Below are 25,092 nucleotides of genomic sequence, written 5' to 3'. Positions count from 1 at the left end.
AGAAAGTGGCCATGGTGCCTGCTGGGGGTAGGGAGTGGGAGGAAGAGGTGTGATGTGGGGGCATTTTCGGGGGTTGGAGTTGTCCTGGGTGGTGCTGCAGGGACAGTTACCGGACATCGTATGTCCTTCCATGGACCACTGGGTGGACTGTGGGAGAGTGTGTGCTATGGTGTGGACCATTTACCATGAGTTGCAGCAGTGCTCAGAGATGTATTCATGAAGTGTAATGAATGTCTCATGATGATGGACGAGGTTGTTGTTATGGGGGGAGGAGTGGGGTGAGGGGGGTAGGGAGTATATGGGGACCTCATTTTTTTAATGTAACATAAAAAATAAATAAGACAAAAAAAGAAGTAGAAAGTTTAAAAAGAAATAATGGAATTTATGGGGTTGAAAAGCACAATAACAGAAATTAAAAATACACTAGAGTCATACAACAGCAGATTTGAACAGAAAGGGAAAAATTCAGTGGAGTAGAAGACAGAACAATTAGAATCATACAGTCAAAAACCAGACAGAGAATACTAAAAAACTGAACATTGTCTAGGGGACCTGTGTGACAGCATGAAGCGTAACGACATACACATGATGGGAGTCCCAGAAGGAAATGAGTAGGGAAAAAGGGCAAAAAGAATACTTGAGGAAATAATGGCCCCAAATTTTCCAACTTGTAAGGAAAGCAAATATACATGCCAAAGATGTGCAACATACTCCAAAAAATATAAATCCTAATAGACTTTCTCTAGGACCTGTACTAATAAGAATGTCAAATGCCAAAGATAAAGAGAGAAATCTGAAAGCAGCAGGAGAAAAGCAATTCATTACATACAAGGGATCCTCAATAAGACTAAGTGCTGATTTATCATCAGAAACCATGGAGCCATGAAGGCAGTAGTATGATATATTTAAGGTACAACAAGAGAAAAACTGCTGGCCAAACTTCTTTATCCAGCCAAACGATCCTTCAAAATTGAGGGAGAATTAAAAAGCTAAAAAATGTTTTTTTAAATGAGGGAGAGATTAAGACATTCACAGATAAACAAAACCGAGACAGTTCTTCATCAAAAGTCCTTCCCTACAAGAAAGGAGGTTGAAAGGAGAAGACATGAGAGAGTGGCTTGGAGGAGTATGAAGAAGTGAAGATCTTCAGTAAAGTTAAATAAATGAGTAAATGCAAAACCCAATAGTACGGTATCCTCAATATACAACTCTACTCTTTAATTCCTATGAAAGTGAGGATAAAATTGAGTAAGAAATAATTATATTTATTGATAATGGACAAAGAAGATATAAAGAGGTAATGTGGGATAGAAACAACATAGAGTGGGGAAACAGAGATATAGGAGTATAGACTAGTATGCTATGAAAGTTAAGTTGGTGTATTAGTCGGGGATCTCTAGGGAAACAGAACTGATGGGATATCTGTAAATATTGTGAGATTTTATAAAATTGCCTCACTGTGGAGGTGCACAAGTCCAAATTCCATAGGGCAGGCTGCAAATCAGGAATTCCAATGAAGGTCCTCAATGAATTCTTCAGGAGGAGCTGGCTGAAGTAGAGATGAAAATTCCCTTTTCTGATTGCTGAAATCATCATTTTCCCTTTTAAGACCTTCAACTGATTGGATGAGACAATAGGTTGTAGATGTAATCAGCCATATACAATCAACTTACTGATGATTTAAGTCCACAATATGTCCTCACAGTAACAATTAGGCCAGTGCTTTCTTGCCTAAACTACTGGGCACCATTACCTGGCAAAGTAGACACATGAGCCTAACCATGACAGGTGGTATCTCTTCAAACTAGTAGGTTATAGACATATGTTGTTTACTACAAACCCAGGGTAACCAAAAAGAAATTATTTAAAATATATACAGAAACAGAAATGAGAAAGAATCAGTCAGTTACATCACAAAAGATCAACTATAGAGAAAATGAGGCTGCAATAAGGAATACAGAGACAAAAAGGATATATTTAAAAAAACAAAGGACAGGGCACAACCAGGAAGATGGCTGTGGAGTAAGGAGCTCCAAGAGTCCCCTCCTGCAACAGGGAAGTTAGTAAAGACACACAGCTATCTGGAGCTATCTGAAGAACCTGTTTGGAGGCTCCAGGAGACCAGAAGAGCATTCTGCCACATCCTTGAAATAATGGAAGGAGGAGATGCCCATCTGCAGAGAAGATTCATAAGTAGAGTGCTCCATGCCATGGAAACCAGTGCCCATCCTCCACTGGAACCACAAGTCACCTTGGGAGCTGTTCTGCGGCTGGAACTGAAAGCTCCACTTCCTAAAAACTGGGGAGGAAGAGACGGTTGGGCACCAACTTCAGCTACTGAGTAAATTCAGCGGGCTAGGTATAATCCTGAGAACAGCTAAAGTTTGAGCCTGTCCAAGTCAGAAAGAGGCCAGTAGCACCATCTTAACTCCATGCCTGGCACGAGGGGAAGTGGGGCTGACTGAAAATCAGTGCTGGTAGGACCAGCTTCTTTCCATCCAGATCAGATTGCAGGTCTAACCTAAGCCCCAGCCCCACCTCTGGGAAGGAGGAAGCTGGGGGCACCTGTGCCAGCCTCTCTGGGAAATTACCGGCCAAGCCACAGAGGCCAGTGATTGTCCTAATTTGGCAGCACAAGCTGTCCCAGGAGGTATTCTGTGCCTGGAATTGGAAGTTCCATTTCCCAAAAATGGGAGGAGGAGACTGATTTTGGCTACTGAATAGTAGACTTGGCTGGCTAAGGAATAACCCTAGGAACAGCTAGTGTATGAATCTGTCCAAGTTGGAAAGTGGCTAGTAGCCGCCATTCTGACTCCACCCCCATCCTGAGGGGAAGCTAGGACCAAAAATCACAGTGATGGTAGGAACCGTTTCTTTCACCCAGATTGGCCTATAGTCCTAGCCTAGGCTTCAGTCCAACCTTTGGCAGGGAGGAGGCTGGCATGACCTGCACCAGCCTATCCAGGTAACTGCAGGTAACTTTGGTACCGACTGAATAATTGGAGGTCTACCAGGGCAACTGTGGTCATCTTGGACCCACACTGCATAGATTGCTGCCCACATCTGCAGCTTCATCCATGCCCCAGGCAGGGGAGAAAAGGCATGAAGCCTCTTCATTCTCTCTGGGCAACTGCAGTCTAGGCCTTCGCGACTTGGATTACTCCACACAGCTGTGACTCTGTCCTACCCTTGGTAAAGGAGAAAGTTGGGAGAAGCTTCATCAGTCCCTGGGGCAATGAGGGCAGCTTGAGCCTCCACAGCTTATAGCACCAACAACATCCTTGGCTCCTACTGCACAACCAGCAAGGGAGAAATGATAGGAAGCCATAAACTAAAGAGAAAAATTGCACCCAGAATAAATACTATAGTAAGCCAGATGCCAAGACACCAACAAAAAATTACAATCCACACCAATAAACAGGAAGATATAGCCCAGTCAAAGGAACAAGATAAGCCTCCAGATGACATGAAAGAATTAAGACAACTAGTCATAGATGTTCAAACACATCATCTTAATAAACTCAATGAGATGGCTAAAGAGATGAAGGATATTAAGAAGACTTTGGATGAGCACAAAGAAGAATTGGAAAGCGTACATAGAAAAATAGCAGATCTTATGGGAATGAAAGGTGCAATCAATGAAATTTAAAAAAAAACTTTGGACTCATGTAATAGCAGATTTGAGGAGGCAGAAGAAAGGATTGGTGAGTTTGAAGAAATGGCCTCTGAAAGTGAACATACAAAAGAAGAGATGAAAAGAATGGGAAAAAATGAACAAGGTCTCAGGGAAATAAAGAACAGCAAGAGATGTGCAAACACACATGTCAAGGATGTCCTAGAAGGAGAAAAGAAGGGAAAAGGGGCAGGAGGAATATTTGAAGAAATAATGGTAGAAAATTTCCAAACCCTATTGAAGAACATAGATATCCATGCCCAAGAAGCACAATGTACTCCCAATCAAAAAAAAAAAAAAACTGAGTAGACCAACTCCAAGACACATACTAATCAGAATGTCAAATGCCAAAGACAAAGAGAGAATTCTGAGAACAGCAAGAGAAAAGCAAGACACAACATAGAAGGGATACCCGATATGATCAAGTGCTGATTTCTCACCAGAAACAATGCTTGCAAGAAGACAGTGGTATGATATACTTAAGATACTACAAGAGAAAAACTTCCAGCTAAGAATCTTATATCTGACAAGATGGTCTTTCAAAAATGAGGGCGAGATTAGAATAGTCACAGATAAACAGAAACTGAGAATTTCTAACCAAGAGACCAGATTTTTAGGAAATGCTAAAGGGTGAGCTAGAGACCGAAAAGAAAAGACAGGAGAGAAAGGCCTGGAAGAGAGTCTAGAAATGAAGATTATACCAATAAAAGTAACTGAAAGTGTCAAAAGAGTGGGGAAAATAAAATATGACAGATAAAACTCAAATAGAAATGAACTTAACCAACGATGTAAAGCTCTCATATTCAGAAAACTGCAACTCAATGTTAAAAGAAATAAAAAAAGGCCTAAATAAGTGGGAGAACATTCCATGCTCACGGATTGGAAGGCTAAATATCATAAAGACATCAATTCTACTCAAATTGATATACAGATTCAATGCAATTTCAATAAAAATTCCACCAACATTTTTTAAAAAAATTGAAAGCACAACTTTCAAATTTATTTGAAAGGGTAAGGAGTTTGAATAGCCAGAAACATCTTAAAAAGGAAAAGTGAACTCTCATGTCCAGACTTTAAGTTATATTCCCTAGCTATATTGGTAAAAACAGCATGGTACTGGCATAAAGACAGACACATCGACCAATGGAACCATATTTATGGTTCAGAAACAAACCCTCACATGCATGGTCAAGTGATTTTTTTTTTTTTAAAGATTTATTTTTATTTATTTAATTCCCCTCCCCTCCCCTGGTTGTCTGTTTTCTGTGTCTTTTTGCTGCGTCTTGTTTCTTGTTTCTTTGTCCGCTTCTGTTGTCGTCAGCGGCACGGGAAGTGTGGGCGGCGCCATTCCTGGGCAGGCTGCTCCCTCCTTCGCGCTGGGTGGCTCTCCTTATGGGTGCACTCCTTGCGCGTGGGGCTCCCCTACGCGGGGGACACCCCTGCGTGGCACGGCACTCCTTGTGCGCATCAGCACTGCGCATGGGCCAGCTCCACACCGGTCAAGGAGGCCCGGGGCTTGAACCGCGGGCCTCCCATGTGGTAGACGGACGCCCTAACCACTGGGCCAAAGTCCGTTTCCCGGTCAAGTGATTTTTGACTAGCCTGTCAAACTCACACAGCTTGGGCAGAACAGTCCATTCAACAAATGGTACTGAAAGAACTGGATATCCATAGCCAAAAGTACAAAAGAGGACCCCTATCTCACATCTTATCCAAAAATTAATTCAAAATGGATTTAAAACCTAAATACAAAAGCAAGAACCATTAAGCTTCTAGAAGAAATTGTAGGAAAATATCTTCAAACCCTGGTGATAGATGGTGGATTCTTAAAGGAGATAAGAGGAGGACTGAGATGGGTTACTGACGTTTTAATGTATGTAGGAGTTTTAATTAGCTTTAATGTAAAAGTGTGGAAATTTATAGAGTGGATGGTAACAAATAGTGAGTAACAGCTGAAATAGATGTGGCTGAAAATGGTAGTCTAGGGAAGTAAATGCCAATTGACAGAATGCTAGAGGATAATCTAGGAACTGAATAGCACAGTAAATCAAGAGGTGGATGAGAATTGTGGTTGATGGTACAGATGCAAGAGTGTCCTTTGTGAACTAGAGCAAATGTACATCACTATTGCAGGGTGGTGGGAATGTGGCAAGGCATGGGAAAAATGCAACTGGAATGAGCTATGGACTGTGATTAGCATTAATAATGTCACATGCTTGCATCTATGCTAAAGATGTACTGTGTTGATAATGGGGCAGTATGGAGACTGTGTGCGAAATGTACACTATGGACGTGGTAACAGTCAGATGATATTACTTTATCTGTAACAAATGTTTCACCACATTGTGGTGTGTTGATAGGTGGATGTTGTTTGGGAATTCTGCACATGTGCATGATTGTTTTATAAGTTTACAACTTCTATCATAAAAAATATATTTAAAAAATAATAGTAGGGTGGGTTGGGGAAAAACACACCAAATGTAAGATAAGGACTATGATTAGTAGTAAGATTTTGACAGTATTCTTTCATAATTTCTAACAAATGTCTCACAACAATGCAAGGTGTTGGTGGAGGGTTGATGTATGGAACCCCTGTGTGATGTTACCCATGTTTGCTTTGTAAGTTCACAACTTTCATTATACACTTAATTGTTTGTATGTTCATATATAAATGATATGAAGATAATAATAATAGGGTTGGTTGGGGGAAAAATACTTTGGTTAGTAGTAATCATTTGACAATGCTCTTTAATCATTACTTAAAAAGGTTTAACAACAATGTAAGTTATTGGTGGTAGGGTGAGTTATGAGAGTCCTGTATGATATTATATATGTTTGTTTGGTAAGTTTACAACTATTATCGTACACTTATTGTTTATATATATTTATGTATGAGTGATATACTTCAATAAATTAATTTTTTAAAAAAGAAAGTTTATAGCCTCAAATTCTTTACTATAAAAAAGACTGGAGGGAAGCAGACTTGGCCCAATGGATAGGGGGTCCGCCCACCACATGGGAGGTCTGTGGTTCAAACCCCGGGCCTCCTTGACCAGTGTGGAACTGACCCATGTGCAGTGCTGATGCATGCAAGGAGTGCCCTGCCACGCATAGGGGAGCCCCACGCACAAGGAGTGCACCCCATAAGGGGAACTGCCTAGCGCAAAAGAAAGTGCAGCCTGCCCAGGAATGGTGCCGCACACACGGAGAGCTGACACAACAAGATGACACAACAAAAAGAAACACAGATTCCCGGTGCAGCTGATAAGAATAGAAGTGGTCACAGAAGAACACACAGCAAATGGACACAGAGAGCAGACAACTGGGGGTAGGGGGGAAGGAGAGAGAAACAAATAAAAAATAAATCTTAAAAACAAAAAGACTGGAAAACCAAAACTAATTGAGTTAGTAATAAACTCAAGAAATTAGAGAAAGAACAACAAAATTAAACAAAAACAGGGAAACGGACTTGGTCCAGTGGTTAGGGCATCCGTCTACCACATGGGAGGTCCGCGGCTCAAACCCCGGGCCTCCTTGACCCGTGTGGAGCTGGCCCACGCGCAGTGCTGATGCGCGCAAGGAGTGCCCTGCCACGCAGGGGTATCCCCCACATAGGGGAGCCCCACGCGCAAGGAGTGTGCCTCGTAAGGAGAGCCGCCCAGTGCAAAAGAAAGTGCAGCCTGCCCAGGAATGGCACCGCCCACACTTCCTGTGCCGCTGACGACAACAGAAGCGGACAAAGAAACAAGACGCAGCAAATAGACACAGAGAACAGACAACCAGGGGAGGGGGGAATTAAATAAATAAATAAATCTTAAAAAAAAAATTAAACAAAAACAATGGAGATTTTAAAACTCTAAATAAATGCAAGACAAGGAAAAATCAGGAAGTGGTTAATAAAAATAATACCTTAAATAAATAAAATAAATGTAAAATTAAGGGATATAAATAAAACCAAAAGCTGGTACACTCAAATGACTAATTATATGGATTAATTCCTGGCAAACATGATGTAATTGAACAGAAAGAAAACAAATACAATATTAGTAATTAAAAAACATATTACGCCAGATAGTAATATAAACTACTTGCTAAAGCAACATATTCAAACATTTACATGAAATATGTGAATCCCCAAGGAAAGAATAATTATGAAAATTTATTTTAAAAAATAATCCATAAGAAACCAGTAAGGATAGGAAAAAAGGAAAGGTAGTTCAAGTCCGTTGTTCAAGGCATACCAGTACCCACAGGCAGCACTACTGGACACACGTCCACTGACAGAGGAGGCCTGGCTGGGGCTGGCAAAGGCAGATGTGACCGAGGTCCAAGTCCTCTTCCGGCAACCCTGTGGGTGTGGAATGAGTGTGGCTCAATGGACAGGACAGGAGGGAAAGAGCGGAACCAGAGCCAGGTGGTGGGGGAGGACCAGGTCATGAGAGCCAGGGCTGGGGTGTGACCCAAGGGCAGGGATGGAGTGATGGGCAGGGCCAAGACTGACAGACAGGGCTGGGTCCCATAGTATGGGCACGGCTGGAAAAGAGGGCAGGGGCATGATGGGCCATGACAGGTGGGGTGGGAGCACTGGACCACCCTGAATCCCCCAAGTGTCCCAAAGTGGAATCTTCAGGGAGGACTATACCATGCTTACTTGCCCCCATTCTCCCAAGAGGTATCTAACAAGGAGGCTGTTCCATCCCAGCCTTTGCAATATCTCTGGCCTGCGGAATATTAACAATTATATAGGAACTGGCAGGTTGGCTGTGCACTAATCAGATGCCAACTATATACCCACTGGCCCACGTGGGAGTCTGCAGGGAACAGGGGTCACTGGCACCCCTTTCATAGGATCACATCACCTCACACCCACCCTACATGTGCAGTGTAAGCGCTTCCTAAGTACAGCTGCACAGTCACCCACCACTCTCGGACTTGGAATTGGGTTTGAGGCCAGGGAGATGGGTTTGGGGGCCACTGGGGCGTATATCAAAGGCCCGTGTTCTTCCAAAGTTTATTAACAAAGTTCTGGACAGTGGGAGGTGAGAGGAGGACAGATACCCTGGCCCTGCCCCGGTTCAGAAGAGGAAGAGAGACAGATGGAGGAACAGACTGGACAGGGGGAATTTGAAACACCCTGGGCAGGGGCAGGGGGGACAGAAAGAGATAGGGCATCAAGCGGTGGACAGAGAAGCACAGACAGAAACTCGAAGATGCCCTGAGAAAGAGAAGGATGGAGACACAGGTGTGGAGGCAATTCATGGGGCAGCCTTCTTTTCCCAGGGGGGAGGCAATTCACGGGGCGGCCTTTTTTCCCAGGGTGAGGGTACAGGACCTAGGTTGGGCAGGGCTCGCTGTCTACACTGGAGCGCAGGTCAGCAGTGTGCGGGTCGTGCTGGATTGTCTGGTGAAGCATCAGTGCCAACAGCCCAGCCCGGTCCCTCATGGCCACGTGAACCTTGTGCTCTTCCTGAAGCAGCTCCTCCAGCTTGTGCAGCTGTGGGAGAGGAGCATGAGAGGGGGACTCCAGGATCCTACTTGGCCCCCCACGCAGCAGTGTCGCCTACCACACGCATGCGCTCTAGGTCCACCTCCACACGCCTCAGCTTCTCCCAGCAGTAGTGGAGTTGCACAGCCATTTGGGGAGGCGACAGAAATTACCCGTGAGCTCAAAGACATTGTGCATCAGTGGGCAACCGCACACCTCATCATTTGACACCTGTGGGGAAGAATGTGGAATGACCAGTGTGGAGGAGAGTAGCAGTGGGAGCTGATCAGGCAGGCATGATGGGGGGAACAGGGTGTGGTCAAGCAGGGCAGATGGAGGAGTGAGGACAATCCGGCGGGAGAAGAAGAATGGAGGGTGATGAGGCAGGGTGAAGAGAGGAATTCAGAGTGATCAGGTAGGGAAGGAGCCGAATAGGGATGAGCAAACACAGAGGATGGAGGATTGGGGTTGACCAAGCAGGGATGGAGGAATGGGGGTGACCAGCTAGCAAGGACAGAAGGATAGACAACAGTCAAGCAGGGAGAAGGGTAGGGACAGAGGGGAAGTCAGGCAGGGGGAGCGGGGGAATGGAAGGGGATCAGGCAGGGAGGAGGGAGGCACAGAGGGCAGTCTGTAGGGAGGACTGGAGGAATGGAGGGTGATGGTGAGGTAGGGAGGGAGAGCCTGACCTTGGGGTCCCGTGAGTGCTCGGGACACAGCACCTGGAGTCGTTTATAGTACATCTGGTTCTGTGGGTTGTAGACATCACAGAAGAGCTGTGTGGCCCTGGGGGTAGGTGGAAAGTGAGGTGGTGAAGGTGAGGAGGGAGGACGTCCCCTTCCAACCCCTGCCCACACCTTGTCCACAGCCCCACCCCTATCGTGCCTCTCACCAAGCCCCAATCTTGTCAGTGATTCTGCCCAGCCCTGCTCCTGACCTTGAAAACATCATGCCCTTGACTCCGATGAGCACCCACACTCACCCCTTGATGCAAGTGGGGTACATGGACATGAAGGACAACCGGCACTCAGACTGGGAAGGAAGAGAAGAAATGCAAGGAAAGGTGGACATATGCTGCATGCCCACCCATGACAAAGCCCCCCCCAAAAAACACCTGTCCTCTGAGGCCCTTGGTGCTCCAGTCTGCCCAACCAATGCATCCCCTCACCGCTGGCTTTTACCCTGACCTCGGTTTCAGTACTGGGAGTGGGGAGAGAGCACAAATGGGTGGAGCCATGGATGTGCATTGCATTTCCCTCCTACAACAAACACCCAAGCACCAAACCTGCCCACCCTCCTCATGGACTCTTCCCATGCTCCATCCCACCCAGCCAAAAACACTTCTGCCTCATCTGACCCCCAGCCCATCATCCAACCTTGGAGAAGCAACGCTCCATGTGGTGCAGGGCAACGTATGTATTGATGGGCTGCCCACAGGACACAGAGATCTTGAGGTCTGTCTTGTTCCTGTCCCTTTTGCTGCTTTGCATGGGGCAGTAGAGGGGCCAGTAAAAGTACAGGGCAAGATATCAGGCACCTTTCTGCCCCACCCCACCCATCCCTGCTCACCTCTTCATCCTGGCACACAGCCTACTGCTTGCCATGCAGGATGATGGCCTCAAGTTCATGGAAACGGCACTCCATGTCCTTCAGGTGGTTGCGGGCGTCTTGCATCTCAGGGTGGATGCGTTCAAGCATTTTCTTACCATTCTCCTCAGCAATGCAGGGACTCTTCTGCCACTGCTGGATGCGCTGGGGCAGAATCTCATAGATGCGGCTAGAGGGGGAGATGGCAAGGCATGGAATGGGTAGGTAGGGCATCAAAGGAGGAAGAAATGGATGAACGATTAACCGTGAATATATGGGATGTTTACGGTGGATGGCTGAGTGTTGGTGAAAGGGTGATTGAATGGGTGGTTGGATGGATGGGTGAGTGACCAGAAGAGTGGATGCATGAGTTGGTGGGATAGAATGAGGATGAATGGGTGGATGGATGGGTGGGTAGGTGAGTGGGGGTGGAGTGTGGCTGAATAGTTGGAGGATGTGTGGGTGAGTGGGTGGGTGATCTTGCAGATGGCACAGATAATGCCCTACTCCACCCCCTGTCCCTTAACATCCTGGTGCACTTACTCAGCTGCCAGCTTCAAGCCACAGTCATCTGAGCAGTACTTGGAGCTGGGCTGGGTGGGATGCACGCAGCCAGGCCCCAGGCACTGCCGCAGCAAGGCTGGCTCCTTGACGTCTGCCTGTGGCGGGTGTTTCCACTCGTCCACGTGCTTGCGCTTGTGCTTCTGCTTCTTCTCCTTCTGTGGGGCAAGAGTCAAGGCAGGGTCAGGGGAGTCAAAACCAGCCCTGACCCCTGTATCCCTGCCCTGCCTTCCACCCTCAGCCTCTGCCTCCATGTCCCCATTCCATCATTCCATCACCTTTGGCTCCACCTCATTCTTCCCATGCTTCACGTGTTTCGCATTCACTGCCTGCTTCTGCAGAGCAGGATCCGGGATTGGGAACTCCTTGCTGTCACTCATCCAGGCCTGCAGGGCAGGAAAATGCTCATGGGACTTCCCCACTTGTTTCTCACATTGTCTTTGGACACTCCCTGCCTCCTCTCCCTTGATTACTGCTGACCATCTCTGCCTTCTTGGTCTCATTCCTTCCACCCCAGGACCCTGCCATACACTCACCAGGCCTTGATTGTCAAAAGTCCCCCAGTGATATAGTGATAGAGGTTTGAATCCAGTGGTCGATCCTCTTCAAACAGCTGGGCTGTGGCCGTGGTCTCAGGTGCCTGCTTTACTGCCAGTGGCACCACTGCCATCTGGTACTTCTGGGCCAGCCTGGACTTCTGTGGTTGAGGCAGCTGTGAAGTAAGCCGTGGCCACTGGGACCACAGCAAGATGTGTGCAAGGATGTCACAGACAAGAGCTGAAGGGCAGACCCTTGGCACCAGTTCCACTTCCCCATTGCCCTGTGTCCTGGACTTAAAAGGGCCAGGAAATACAAATAGGATTCCTGCACTGGCATCAAGAGGGCTCCCGGTAAGCCCCAAGTGGGTGGGGGCAGCCCACCCTGCCCGGGCACTCCTGGCTTACCCTCTGGCCAACCTGGTCTGGTCCAACAGCACCTGCCTGGATACACAAGGCCCCACCCACCTGGGGATGACTGGCATCGCCTGGCCCTGCCTGCCCGTCTTATCCAGGTGCCCATCTGCCCACTTGGCCCATCCACCTGGACATCTGACCCCATCCTGCCCAGCTGGATACGTAAGGCCCCTCCTATCGCCCAGAAAAGCTAGGTTCCATGCTCTCAGTCTTATTTGCCAGGCTGCCCCGTACCTCCCTCCAACAAACACCTAGTCCAGCCCTACCCTGCCTGCCTGCCTGCCTTGTACCATAGGCCCAGACAAGCCCACCTACGCCTGGCCCACCTAAATACACTTGGCCCCACCCTTCAGCCTTGCTCGGCCCTCCCGCCTGTCCCCCCCCACCCCCGTCCACTTAGACTCCTGCCTGTGCTCAGTAACACCACTTAAAATGCATAGATAGAAACACAAATATAAATATGTATTTGTGCGTGTGTGTATACATACACACACAATCACTATTCCAGTACTTAATGAAGGAACCACACACACAGCAAGAAAATGCACCTTTTGAACAAGACAATTATCAGTTGATATCAATATTAACAAAACTGACCTTGGACTCAGCCTTAGAGGAAGTCTAAACACATTCCAGTAAGTAGGCATCACACAGACCACAAATAAGTTGCATTAAAAATTAATAAAAGGCTTAACTTTCTTTTGGAAATTGAAAAAGCATTTCCAAAAAACTCTTAGAGATAAGAAAAATAACGGAAATTAGAAAACACTTAGAATTTAAAAATGAAAACAATACATACCAAATTAGTGGTTTTACATGAAACTTTGAGACCTTAATGAGAATATGAGAAAAGAAGAAATGACTGCTGTAAGCATTCAAGTCATATCTTATCCTGACCCCCCAAACCCCCATCATCAACCTCCAAATCTCCCTGGTGACCCTACACCCACCCCTCCAATCACAAAACCTACAGTCCATACTAAAGGCCCCAGCAAAATACCTCAGTGCACTGCAGGAGCTAAACCTCACGGGGTCTCAAGGCAGGTGCATGAAAAGGCTGGTAGAGCCTTTTCTGACTTTGGTATTGATGCTCACCCACCCTTTCTTGAACGTCTTGGATTTGTGCTTGCTCAAGACCTCGTGCTAAGGACCACCTGTGGTGCAGCTGTACTGTGCAAAGTTTGCATTGTGCTGTTACAGGGGCCTCAGCTATGTGTGTGCCCTTCTGCACAACATGGCCCCACCTGGAGAAAGGCAAGCAAACAATGAGCAGACGGATTAAGAACCATATGGTGGAGGATAAAGTAAAAATAAATAATTAAATAAAAGTAAAAAAGAAATAAATCTTTTTAAAAAGTTGAACACTTTAAAAATTGTTAACATAAATGGTAAAATAGAAAAGAAGAGGATTGTCATTGTGAAATATTATAGTCAGTTTGCGTTGCTAATTCCAGCTCACTGTTAGAGACTCAGCTTTGGTATCGCCATCTGGGGATCTTCCATTGTTTCTTTTCCTACTGGATGGCCTTACTCTCTTCCTAACGTACTTGTGGGCATATTTACAATAGTGGGGCTGCTTCTTTTACTTTAACCTAAACATTTAGAAAGGGAAGTTATTGCCTGAACCTCTCACACCTGTTTTGTGTCTCTGTCTATCTTTCTGCCTGTTAACATTCTGCTCATCTTTCAAGGCTCGACTCAGTCATCTGCCTCCACCCCTGCTGGGAAGTCTTCATTCCCCTTTCTCTTGCTACCTCAGTTTTCCCATAGCACCGGTGTCATTCTGCTCTGTGTCACTTTGTGGTTTGCAGGTTTCTCTCCTCCATCGGAAAGTTAGGGCAAAGCTGGAGTATGAATACCCTGACTCCCAGCTCTGTGCTCCTGCAACAGTCCAATGCTGCTGATTATTGACTTACTGCTTTGGCCGCTTCTGATTGCCCTGACACACTGGATGCCAAGTGCTTAGTGAACAGAAGGGCACATCCTTGTCAGATTGACAGTCCAGATGGGATGGAGCAAGAATATGAACCAGTCCAGGAGTAGATATTCTAAATTCAACCTTTCTCTGCAAATTGTTTCTGAATTTATAATTTTGATTTTCATAACATTTGATTTATCATATTTTCTTTGATGAATTATGTTTTGCTAGGTATTGTATTAGTCAGCCAAAGGGGTGCTGATGCAAAATACCAGAAATTTGTTGGTCTTTATAAAGGGTATTTATTTGGGGTAAGAGCTTACAATTACCAGGCCATAAAGCATAAGTTACTTTCCTCATCAAATTCTGTTTCCACGTGTTAGAGCAAGATGGCTGCCGACGTCTGTGAGGGTTCAGGCTTCCTGGGTTCCTCTGGGCTCAGCTCCTCTGTTTTCTCCACAAGGTCACCTATAGATTAGGAGGCTCTCTAGACTTTGCGTCTCTTCACAAGGTCAGCTGTAGACTATCACATGAATGGCTCTGTCTCTCTTCCTGGGATTTCTGCCATGTCTAAGAAGCCATCACTAATCCTCTGTGTTCTTCTCCTGGCTCAGGTCCTTTCTTCCTGGGGCTTGCTTCTGTTTCCTCTGCATGCTGACTTCCTGGGGCTCCAGTTTAAGACTTCAGCATCAAACTCCAACATCAGAAAACCCTCAACTCTGTCCTTTGCCATGCCCCTTATCTATGAGTCCCCACCCTCTGATATCTATTTTTGGAATTCATAACCATGTCAAAACGCTATAGGTGCCATATATTAAAACTCTCTAACTCAAGATAACAAAGATTTTCTCCTAGCTTTTCTTTCAGATTTTTATAATTTTGTATTTACATTGAGGTCTATAATCTACTTGAGTTAATTTTTGTATAAAGTATAAGGAGTAGATAGAGGTTTGGTGTTTTCGGTTGTTTGACTTTACACAAGGATATTCAGTTTTTCAGAATAATTTTTCTAAAAGACTATTCTTTCTCCATTGAAATGATATTGCACCTTACTAAAAAATCAGTTGGTTGTATTTATGCGGGTCTATTTCTGGGTTCTCTCTTTTGTTTCACTGATCTATGGGTTATCCTATCACCAATACCAAACTGTCTTGATTACTGTAGCTTGGTAGTAAGTCATGAAATTGTGCAATGTGAGTCCCATATGTTTGTTTATTTTTTTTTTAAGATTTATTTTTATTTATTTAATTCCCCCCCCTCCCCCGGTTGTCTGTTTTCTGTGTCTTTTTGCTGCGTCTTGTTTCTTTGTCCGCTTCTGTTGTCGTCAGCGGCACGGGAAGTGTGGGCGGCGCCATTCCTCGGCAGGCTGCTCCCTCCTTCGCGCTGGGCGGCTCTCCTTATGGGTGCACTCCTTGCGCGTGGGGCTCCCCTACGCCGGGGACACCCCTGCGTGGCGCGGCACTCCTTGTGCGCATCAGCACTGCACATGGGCCAGCTCCACACGGGTCAAGGAGGCCCGGGGCTTGAACCGCGGACCTCCCATGTGGTAGACGGACGCCCTAACCACTGGGCCAAAGTCCGTTTCCCATATGTTTGTTTATTTTTCAAAATTGTTTTGGCTATCCTGGTTCCTTTGCCTTTCTATATAAATTTTAGAATCAGCTTGTCAATATTTGAAAAGAGCCTTATGGTATTTTGGTTGGGATTCAGTTGAACCTATAGATCAATTTGGGATTGACATCTTAATGATATTAAGCTATGCAATCCATTAACACAGTATATTTCTCCATTTATTTGCTTCTATTCGATTTCTTTCATCAGTATTTCATAATTTTCAACATGCAGATTCTGCACATATTTTATAATATTTATACCAAAGTATTTTTTTCTTTTTCTTTTTCTTTGGTGCTATGGGAAACTATTTTTTTCTTATTTCAGTGTTCATTGGTTCATTGCCTGTGTATGGAAATACAAGTATTTTTGTATATTGACTTCATCTCCACTTACCATGCTAAATGCATTCACTAATTTTAGGAGCTTTCATGTAGATTCTCTAGGATTTTCTACAGACAATCCTGATGTGTGTGAAAATGAAGAATTTTATTTCTTTTTTTTCAATCTGAAAGTATATAATTTCTTTTACTTGCCTTATTGCAGTGACTAAAACTTCAAGTACAATGTTGAATAGGAGTTATGAGTGAGGACATCTTTTCCTTCTTCCTTATCTTCAGAGGGAAGCATTTGGTTTTCCACCATTAATTATGATGTTAGCTGTAGCTTTTTGTAGATGCCTTTTATCGGGTTGAACAAATCTTCCAAGAGTTTTTATAATGGATGAATATATGGCATTAGTGCTGGGGAGAGGTACCATGGAGTGTGTAATAGTGGGTCTGTAGGAAACTCGAGAGCGAATCTGTGGGTTAAATGATGTAGATTCTGTAGGGTGAGTAATTGAGGTCTGTTGTGTGACAAATGGGTGGGTCTTTGGGAGAAGTGAGAGGGTTTGTGGAGTGAGTAATCAGAGTTCACAGGTTCAGTGGTGGGGTGTGAATGAATTTAGTGATGGGTACTCAGAAGTGAGTAATGATGTATATGAGGAGAGTGATGGTGGATCTGTAGAATAAGTAATGGAGATAGATGTCTATATGATGAGTTATGAACTGTCTGTTGTATAAATGAAGGTGGTTTTTGGAGTGAGTGATGAAGTGTCTGTGGGCGAGTCATGGAGCATCTGTAGGGTGTGATCTTGCAGTTTATAGGGTGAATGACTGAGTTCTGTGGGGTGAGTGCTGGGTTCTGAGGGGCAATTGATGTGCAGAATAATGAATTGAGTTATGGTGTTTGTGGGGTAAATTTAGGTGGTGAATTTGGCGAGCTCTGGGGATGTGGGTGTTGGGTGAATGATGTGCAGTCTATGGGTTAAATGGTAGTGTTCAGTGATGTGCATAATGGGGGCCTGTGGAGTGAGTAATGAGAATCTGTAGGGAAAGTGTTGGAGGTGCTGTGGGGTGAGGGATGGGATCCATAGGATCAGTGATGGGGGCATATTGCATGAGAGATGGAGGTTATGTAAGGTGAGTGATGAGAGGTCTGCAGGTGAATAATGTGTGGTCTGTATTGTGAATGATAGGTTGGTCTATAGGTTCAGTGATGGATAACTGTGGAGTGAATGATGGTAGTCTGTAGGGTAAGTCATGTGCATCTGTCAGAAGCCTGATGGAGTACTGTGGATTTAGGTTTGCGGGGATCTCTGGGTTAACTATGATGGAGTCTTCGAAGTGAGTAAGATAGCTTTGTAGGGTGTGATGAGAATGCCTGTGTGATGAATGCTGGAAGTTCAGTGTGGTGAATGAAGAAGGTGCTGTGAGGTGATTGGGGTATCTGTGGGATGTTATTAGCATGTCTGTTGCATGAATAATGTGTGTGTGTGAGTAACAAAAGTCTGTGGGGAGAGACATAGTGATTTTGTGGGATGAGTGATGGGGAATTTGTGGAGAGAGAAATAGTGGTCTCTGGGGTTGATTGTTGGGTCTGTGGGGTGAGTGATGGGTTATTGAGTGTTCTGTGGGATGAGTAATTGAACATCTATGGGATGAATGATTGGGAGTCTCTGGGGTGAGTAATGGGGTTCTGTGGTTTGAGTGATTGGGGTCTGTGGAGTGTGTGATGGGGCTCCATAGGATGAGTGATGGTGATTTGTGTGGTGAGTGTAGTCAGGTGGGTGATGAAGTTCTGTAGTTTCACTAATGGGAGTCTGTAGGCTGAGTCACAGGGGTTCTGTGGTGCCAATGGTGAAATTGTGTGGGGTATGTGATCAAGTGTCTGTGGGGCCACGAGTAGAGTGTTTGTGGGCTTAGTGAATAGGAATTCGTTGGGTGAGTGATGGAGTCTTTCTTCCAAATTAATTTTGATGTTAGCTCATTAATATTCAGATCTTTCTCATAATACAAACATTAAGGCCATAAATTTCCACCTAAGGCAATAGAGTTCGGTTTGTAGTCTTTTATTATTGTTAAGTTCTAAAATTTTTCTATTGTAGATACTTTTTCAGTTGACTCATGAATTATTTAAAAGTGCATTTCCAATTTCCCAAGAAAGTTTATTCTTTAGGTATTGATTTCTGTTCTAATTTCTGAGTGATAAGAGAATGTGGTCTGAGTGAAATAGAGATTGCTTTACGACCTAGACCACTGATCATTTTCATAAAAGTTCTTAGAATGTTTGAAAGGAATGTATATGTTCCAAATGATACTTTTGTCCAAAATATGTAAATCTTTATTGATTATATTAATCTGCTTGCCACATTAATTTAATGAGAGAAATGAGGTAAATTCTTCCAATGGGATGGTGATTTGTTCATTTCTTCTAGCTTCTCTTAGTTCTTGGTTTGTATATTTGAAACGTTATCATTACATACAGGTAGACTTGCTTTTCCAATGTTTTATTATGAAAATTTAGAAAATGCAACAAATTTGAAAGAGTTTTTCAATGAACACTTTTATACCCACTAGCTAGATTCCATCATTAACATTTTATTATACTTGCATTTGAAATAATCCAATCATCCCTCTATCCATTCACCAATGTATCTAATTTTTAATGCATTTGAAAATAATTTTCAAAGAACAGTATCTGTATTAATCAGAGTTCTCTAGGGAAACATAACCAACAGGGGATATTTGTAAATATGAGATTTTATAAAATGTCTCATGTGACCATGGGGATGCACAAGTCCAAATTCCGTAGGGCAGGCTGCAAGCCAAGAACTCCAATGAAGGTCCTTGATTAGTTCCCCAGGAGATACTGGCTGTCTGAAGTAGAGATGGGAATTCTCTCTTCTAATTGCTGAAATCACTTCTCCTTTTAAGGGTTTCAACTGATTGGATGAGAAATCTCTCATTACTGAAGGCAATCTTCTCAGTTGATTGTAGAGGTCATTAGCCATAGAGGAAATCAACTTACTGATGATTTAGGTCCAGGAAAAGTTCAGACCAGCAGAATATCTCAGCCTATATGTAGTATCATGTGTTAAAAACCGCTTTTTGACCTTGAATAAAAGGGGGAAATGGCAAAGACAAATGAGTTTATATGGCTAAGAGTTTTCAAAAAAGAGTCAAGAGGTCATCAGAAGGGTCGTGCTTATGCATGCCTCAGCAGGACCCCAGAAAAAGCCAAAGTAGATACAACCCTAGGTATTGGTTCTCCTGAAAGCTATGGAGACCCACAGAGTATATGGTCATGGCAGATGGATTCAGAGTTCTGTGCCATGTAAGAGGGCCCTACTTTGGAATCTGTGCTCCTGCGTGTGATGAAGCTGGACTCAGATGTGACCTTTCTACACATGCTTCTTCTGTCACTTTTACTGAACCTGTGGTTGGCACTAGGGATGGTACATACTCAGGGGACTTGAATCTCCAGACTGCCCATGTGCCCGCTGGGCCCTGAGCCTCAGCAGAGTTGCAACTGCTACTCTCTGGTTCATTGGACTTACCCAGGTCTGTTAACAGGGAGGTGAAGATGGTCAACCACCACACCATGGAATCAAGAATGCCTACAACTGCAAGCAGAAGAATTGCATTCATCATCCATGTGGAATCTAAGCCCCCTCTTGATCTAGAGGTGGAGTGGACATCACCATCCCAGGGTCCAGAGAATGGAGGAAAAAGTTATGGATTAGAGTGAACTTACTGATATTCTACTATAAAACTACTGTGACTAGTAATAGAAAAAATGTAGCATTGAGGTGGAGAAAGTGGCCACAGTAGTTGCTGAGGGCAGAGAAAAGGAAGAAAAGAAGTGATGTGGGAACATTTTTGGGACTTTGAGTTGTCCTAAACGATATTGCAGGGTCAGATGATGGAATTTATATATCCTGCCATAACCCACTGAATGTACCGGGGAGAGTGTAAACTACAATGTAAGCTATTATCCATGTGGTGCAGCAGTGCCCCAAAATGTGTTCACCGAGTGCGATGAGTGTGCCACAATGATGGGGGAGGTTTTTGGTGTGGGAGGAGTGGGGTGGGGAGGTGGGGGGTATACGGGAGCCTCTTATGTTTTTTAATGTAACATTTTTTGGGAAGTATATATCTTCAAAAAATACAATTTACAAAAATGATGGGGGTGGAGGGGTGAGGAGTGGGTTATATGGGAACCTCTTATGGTTTTTTAAAAAATATTTTATATTTTTTTATTTCTCTCCCTTCGCCCCCCACTGTCTGCTCTCTTTGTTCATTTCGTTGTGTATTCTTCTGTGTCTGCTTGCATTATCAGGTGGCACCAGGAAACTATGCCTCTTTTTTGTTGCTTCATCTTGCTGTGTCAGTTCTCCATGTGTGAGGTGCCACTCCTGGGCATGCTGTGCTTTTTTCACATGGGGCGGCTCTCCTTGCAGGGCACACTCCTTGTGCATGCAGCACCCTTATGTGGGGGCACCTGTGCGTGGCATGGCACTCCTTGCATGTGGCAGCACTGTACGTGGGCCAGCTTACCACACAGGTCAGGAGGGCCTGGGTATCAAGCCCTGGACTCTCCATATGGTAGGCAGATGCTCTATCAGTTGAGCCACATCCGCTTCCCTCTTATGTTTTTTAATGTAATTTTCTTCGTGATCTATTAACTTTAATAAAAAATAAATAAATAAAATAAAATAATGTTCCATCAAAAAAATATCCCTGGTTAAAGTAGAAGTCAGAGGTCAATGTCTCTCTATCTGGGAGATGTGAACCCAATGCCTATTCCTTATTAATTTGGCTTCAGTGTTAGTGGTAAGGAGGAGGTGGGAGAGGGCATTGTGATAGGGACTCCAGAGGGGTTTCATTGGTGTCTTTTCCAGTAGGTTAAGTTTCTTGGTTATAAGTCTCAGAAGGTGGCTCCTTTGGAAAGGCATCTTGAACCTGTTGATGATGAGTCTGAGTATATTGTATTAGTCCTTTACAGTACTGAGACTTATCTGCTTGCAACCAAAGTGGAGCCTAAAATAGGGATGAAATACCCAATCTATTGTCCTGGCTGCAACAAATTCATAAGTTGATAATCTAAGTTTGCAGGAGAGGACTGGATAGCCCTTAGGGCCAATTTGGAGTTGAGGCCAACGTAATTGTAAGTCTTCAGAGAGTTTTCATTTTAAAGTACCATTATCTCCTTTCATCTTTTTCTGAGGATTTAGGATGATAATGACAATGTAATTTTTGGCTAACAGGCAACATCTTACAGAGTTCCTTAATTACAGTCCCCAGAAAATGAGTAGTCCTGTCATTAGAAAAACAAGTAGGAATTCACTAAGTAGAAAAGCCAAATCTAATATTCGTTTTAGCTACAATAAAAGCCATTGCTTTTTAACAAGGGAAAGCTAAAAAGCCATCCAAAGAAAGAGCAAAGTAATTACACATTCAAATCCTTGTGATATAAGGAGTTATATAGAGCCCATTTATAAATATTGAAAGGGTCCCTGAGTCTCTGTCCATGTCCGTAGTTTTTCCAGGGTTGTGGGTCTGGAAGGTAGAATGTTTATTGAAGACCTTCTCCACTATTAAATTAGAATTTCCTCACGATTGTTGTTCCAGGAGAATTTTAAGTTTTCCTTACTGTTATAGATCACGGTGTTTAATTTTTTGCCAAGTTGCATTTCAGAAATTCTGGAGAGATCAAGCAACTGTTTTGGTGTCTCTGTAATCCATCTGAGTGGAAGGGCACACCCAGATTTTCTCCAATAACTTTTATTTAGAATTTGGTGCTTACAACTGCAATTTTCTCAAGTTTTCATAGAAGTGATGTGGAGTAAGTTTTAATTTGTTGAACTAATTGAACTTGGGTAAGAGGAACCTTTTAGCATACTAGGCAGCCAAGGTATTTCCTTCTGCTTCATTTGCTAGTTCCTTATTACAAACTTCAATTTTAATTATAGCCAATCCATTGGCAAGGAACAAGATATCTAGTAAAGTTCGAACTTGCTTACTGTGCTTAATGTGTGTACAAGCAGCAGTTAGCAAACCCCATTTTTTCCTTAGCATGCAGAAATCATGAACCACATCAAAGGCATATCTGTAGTCTCTGTACCTGTTAACCTTTTGATCCTTTCCTAGCTGGCAGGCTCGAGTCCAGACATAAGTTCAGCTAGTTGTGCAGACTTGACTGCTGGCAAAAGATTGGATTAGATAAACTCTTAGTTGATGGTGACAACATACCCAGCTTGAGAATATCCTTGTTCAGTCTTAAAATATGATCCAACTACAAAATTTGGGTCTTGTAAAAGAGTTTCAAAGATCACAGCAAAGCAGGAAAGTACTTGGGCTAAACAATCACGGGGTTCTTTCTTTTCTGCAAGAGGGAGTATGGTAGCTATACTGATTAATGGTATGAGTTGGGTGATCGAATAGCAATTCACAGAAAGTGATTCTGTAAGCAGAGAAATATTGGGTATTTCAGAAGAGGGTCTGAAGATCATGGGGTTCCATTAGGTGGAGAGATGACCCTCAAATTAAATCAGAGGTGTCTTTTACTAACTTTGCAACTATGGAGGGGAGTCATTTCATTCCTGTTTTAGGCAAAGGGATGTGGGCTTTAGCTACTGTGTCAAGGAAGAGATTTTAATATCCAATATCGTTCCAATTTACATTATGTTTCTGAGTTAAAACTCCAATAGTTTGAATGTCCCTTTCACATTCAAACTGGAAAAAGGGAGTTTATTTTTACTTTGGGAGACCCAGAGGGGCAAGGTTATGGATAGTAGCTTTGAGTTGGTCTCCTAAGATTCAGGGATGTTATTTCTGGCCATGTAATAAACCGGGGAGGGGGGGCGGGGGCGGAGGGGAGCTAGTTCAGAAAAGTTGGGAATCCACTGCCTGGAATATCCTGTAAGACCTAGTAATTCTTTAAGTTGTCTTTTAGTAATAAGACAAGGAAATTTTTAAAAAAGATTATTATTTATTTATTTCTCTCCCCTCCAACCCCCCTGCCCCAGTTGTCTCTGTGTCCATTTTGCTGTGTGTTCTTTTTGACCACTTCTTCTGTTGTCAGCGGCTTGGGACTCGTGTGTTTCTTTTTGTTATGTCATTTTGCGGCATCAGCTCTCCATGTGTGCGGCACCATTCCTGGGCAGGCTGAACTTCCTTTTGCGCTGGGCGGCTCTTCTTATGGGGCGCACTTCTTGCACGTGGGGCTCCCCTACATGGGGGACACCCCTGTGTGGCATGGCACTCCTTGTGTGCATCAGCACTGCGCATGGGCCAGCTCCACAGGGGTCAAGGAGGCCCGGAGTTTGAACCTCAGACCTCCCATGTGGTAGACGGACACCCTAACCACTGGGCCAAGTCTGCTTCCCTAGACAAGAGAAATTTTGAACAGTTGTATTCTATTTAGTAAGAGGGCTTTGCCTTCCAGAACTATGTGATTTAATCATGTAATCTATCCATAGAAATTATATGTCCTTTTATAGCCAACGTTTTCAAGGGATAAAGAGAGTCCTCTTGAGAAGTGCTTAGATCATGGGAATGTAAGAGCAAGTCATAAACATACTGGATCAAGGTAGAAGAATAAGGAAATTTATAGGTCTTGAAGATTATGTGTGAGAACCTGAGGCAAGTATGAGGGGCCTTTGGTGAAAACTTGTGGCATTGTAGTACAGGTATATTATTGTTTTTCCCATGTGAAAGCAAAAAGATATTGGGAGTCAGGCTGTAGAGGAATAACAGAGAAGGCTGAACAGAGATCTAGTTCTGTGAAGTGTGTTGGATTTGGAGGTATAGAAGCCAGTAATATGTGGGCACACTATATGAATTATAGTCTGTAGGTCTTGTTTGAAATGGTATCTATGTATATTAAGTGGGGTTTTTTTTAAACTAAGAGGATAGAACTGTTGCAGGGACTGTATAAGGAGTGAGTAATCACCTTAGCTATTTTTTTTTAAGATTTATTATTTATTTATTTCTCTCCCCTTTCCCCCCGCCCCAGTTGTCTGCTCTCTGTATCCATTCACTGTGTGTTCTTTTGTGTACGCTTGCATTCTTGTTAGCAGCACCGGGAATCTCTGTCTCTTTTTGTTGCGTCATCTTGCTGTATCAGCTCTCCGTGTCTGGGGCAGCACTGCTGGGCAAGCTGCGCTCTTTTTGCACAGGGTGGCTTTCCTTGCAGGGCGCACTCCTTGCACATGGGGCTCCCCTATGTGGGGGACACCCCTGCGTGGCACAGCACTCCTTGCGCGCATCAGCACTACACGTGGGCCAGCTCATCACATGGGTCAGGAAGCCCTAGGTTTGAACCCTGGACCTCCCATATGGTAGGTGGATGCTCTATCAGTTCAGCCAAATCCGCTTCCTTCCCCTTAGCTTTTAAATCTGCAGCAAGGGGTTGTATTTCTTCTGATGCTTTGGGTTTGAGGAAATACTGAGGCAATTTAGACAGTCATTGTGGGATCTACATTGAATTGTAAGGCTTCTATACTCTTTCTTTTCCCCACATCTGTAGATGATGTAGCCCAGAGGACATCAGGTACTGAGGAAAGTAAATCAGAAAAGGAGATGATTCAAAGGAAGAAGAATATTGCTTTGCAAAAGTGCAGGGTAGTAAAAGGAAGCCACCATAAGATGATGTACTGTGTCATCTGAGTCTGAGAGATCAAGAAAAAGTCCCCTAGGTGTGCACCTAATAGTGGCTCCTCATTGGGCCAAAAGGTCCTGTCCTAATAGGCTGAAAGGGAGGAAAGTAGAAAGACTAAGAAGAAAGGTATGGTGAGAAGGTAGGGTTCCAAGGAGACAAGCAAAGAGGAAGAGAGGGAGGAAGGGACAAGGGCGGGGAGGGAAGAAGAATATGAGAATGAATGTATTTGATAAATTATTGAGACCTTTTTATTGCACTGAGGAGGGTGGCAGGAAACTAGGAAGCATTAATGGTATTAATGGTGGAGAGTGTGACTCTG

The 25,092-nt window shown here is 44.1% G+C and overlaps 1 pseudogene; it reads right to left on the bottom strand.

Annotated features, from left to right (window-relative positions):
- Nucleotides 1–9,005: 9,005 nt before the first annotated feature.
- Nucleotides 9,006–11,976, bottom strand: LOC101420769 (CXXC-type zinc finger protein 1-like; annotated as a pseudogene).
- Between the last annotated feature and the right edge of the window lie 13,116 nt (nucleotides 11,977–25,092).

Source organism: Dasypus novemcinctus, chromosome X, assembly GCF_030445035.2.
Source record: "Dasypus novemcinctus isolate mDasNov1 chromosome X, mDasNov1.1.hap2, whole genome shotgun sequence".
Classification (NCBI taxonomy): Eukaryota; Metazoa; Chordata; class Mammalia; order Cingulata; family Dasypodidae; genus Dasypus; species Dasypus novemcinctus.
This window is presented reverse-complemented; position numbering and strand designations above follow the sequence as displayed.